Source organism: Mus caroli, chromosome 2 (genome assembly GCF_900094665.2).
Source record: "Mus caroli chromosome 2, CAROLI_EIJ_v1.1, whole genome shotgun sequence".
Classification (NCBI taxonomy): Eukaryota; Metazoa; Chordata; class Mammalia; order Rodentia; family Muridae; genus Mus; species Mus caroli.
Window position 1 is genome coordinate 146,535,922 of NC_034571.1, and position 2,736 is coordinate 146,538,657.

Here is a 2,736-nt window from a genome sequence, read left to right on the forward strand (position 1 = left end):
CTCTCCACACTGGAGAGCCCCGCCCCGCCGTTGTGTCCATAGGCTGAGTCTGCCGTCAATCATAGAAGAGAGCCAGTCATAGAGCGCATTTGTCTGCAATGGGCTGAGAAGTGCTTACTCTTCAGAATATCTGTCTGATTGGAAGAGAAAGGAGAGTTGGTAACCAATCACCATGACTCAGAAGGTCTCACGCAGGATTTGCCCAATGAGAAGGCAGTTTTCTTAGGGAGAAGTTTGTTTAATTGTGGGCTTGGGAGGGGTTTGCTGCTCTCTTTCGAGTTGGAATGGGTGGTGTTTGGAAGTGACGTTGGACTTGTCACTTGTCACACTTGACACTTTCGATTGCTTAGCGAGTATCACAGCTAACTTCTCAGGACATAAATTGCATGCCACTCCTGTTGTTTGGTGCTTTAAGACAGGATCTCTTATAGCCCAGGCTAGTCTTAAACTAGGATCCCCTTGCCTCTACCTCCCACATGCTGGGTACCTTTTTCTACTTATTTTTAAAATACAAACTCCCAGGCACCCCCAGGAGCAGACCTACTTACGTGATTGCCAGCCTTTGCCTCCCGTTTCACATCTGCTCTTCTCTCCACTCTACTTAGTTTCCATTCCTTGAGTATGCCAAGAACCCCTCAGCTTCAAAGGGGTTACATCCGATATTTCCCTTTTTGAAGCACATTCTTTGTACTTCCGATGACTGACTTCTCCGTATGCAGGTGTTGGCTCGGGTGGCACCACCTACTCAGGGGAGCCTGCAGGATATCCCACCGGCTGTAACACTGGTTGCTCTGACTTACTGGTCCGAGTTTTCTGTTGTTTTGTTTGTTTTGTTTTTCCCTATTGCACTCTTTGTACATTGTAATTGTTATTACTCACTACTTGCTCAGTGTCAATCTTCACGTGGACTATTGGGTTCTTGGAGCCAGAAAGCTGTTTGTCTTATTTTCTGCTGTAACCCCAGTACCCAACACAAGTGTACAGAAGCAGTAAAGATAACAAAGTACCACTGCCAGAATATTGCACAAAACATATGATCACAGCCCTGACTTGAAGACAAGAAAGATGGGCAGAAAGAATGGAGCCAGGTTTGGCCAAGTGTCTTCACATCAAGTTCTGTCAAGACCTGGGACACCTGATGACTACTGAGGCCCATACAGCTCTGTGTTCTGGCACTTGTATATCCAAGGCCCCATTCACCAAGACCACTGTCGATTATGGTCATAGCATGGGTAAATCTTCATGGATTCCTGTTAATAGATAGCTAATAAGCCCAATATGTTTAGTTATACAATCCTCTTATAAACTCAGAGATGCTTAAAAGTGTGAGGAATGAAAAAGTGTGAGTGAAAGTTGATAGCTAGATAGTTAACAAGAAGACTCAGATACTGGTAACTAGATAATTAACAAGAGGGCTCAGATATTAGTAACTAGATAGTTAATAAGAGGGTTCAGATACGAGTAACTAGATAGTTAACAAGACAACTCAGATACTAGTAACTAGATAGTTAACCAGAGGGCTCAGATACTGGCAAAACAAAGCCACTCATGACAGAGAACCTTGGCAAATATTGACCCTGTGAATTTCAATTTGTCAACCACACAGGGCATGAGATACAAGAGTGAAAGTCCAGGAGGCTTAGAGCAGACCCTCTGAGTCAATCAGAGATGGCCCCCTAGGGAAACGACAACAATAACAACGAAAAGGGTTTCACCTCCCAGGCTAATGTGACAGAAATCATTGTATAACCATTACTCCAAGGAACGCCAGAAAAAGGCTGCTTCAGAGTCAAACACAGCAGTTGAAGAAAAGAGAAAGGGGATTCTTTTTTAAAGCTCTTTCTTGGACAGTGTGGCTGATAAGTCTTTCTGCACCCTGAAGAGTGGGGTTCCATGTGTCAGAAATCTCAAGCTATGCCAGCTGTGGGGGTACACATCTGCAATCTCAGTCCTGGTGAAGCAGAGACTGAAAGATCATGGACTTCAGTCCAGCCTGGGCTATCCTGAAGACCCTAGTGAGGCATTTGCCACCACGCCCACCTTGTTCCTTTTTTTTTTTTTTTTTAATTTATTTTCAGTGTTGTTAAGTGTGTCTGTTTGGATGGTGGTGATCAGGGATGCTGGAGTCATTTGCGAGCCACCCAACCTGGATACTAAGAACCAGAACCAGCCTTAGGTTCTGAGCAGGGGCAGTCTATGCTCCTGACTGCTGAGCCTTTGATCTTCTCCAGTCCCTGGAAAGCTTTTCCTCAATATAAAAATAAGGAAGACTCCTCAAGCTGTGCATGGTAGACAACTGATGCCCCCACACCCTTGTGTCGGACTTGGGGGGGGGGAGATTTGGCTAAAGTGACAGCCTTCACCTTGACAGCTTGAGAGCCTGAGTCTGGTTCCCTGGAACTCCCCCAAAAAAGTGCATGTTGGGGTGTGTGACAGCCTAGTGCTCGCTATGAATAGGCTCACTCAGGAGGAGGAGCTCCAGGCTGCACAACGACACCTTGTCTCAAAGCCTAGTGAAACACAGCACATCTGCTTTGGGATCCTGGGATCCAGAGACCCCAAAATAGAATCCACAGGTGGATGACTGGCCTGTCATCAAAGATAAGAGGATTCCTGTGAGATGCTAAAAAAAAAAAAAAAAATCAATAGATCAACACAGATGATAAAGATTGTAATTCAGGCACAGACTTTTTTTAAAAGAAATTTTAAAGATGTATTTATTTATTATATGTAAGT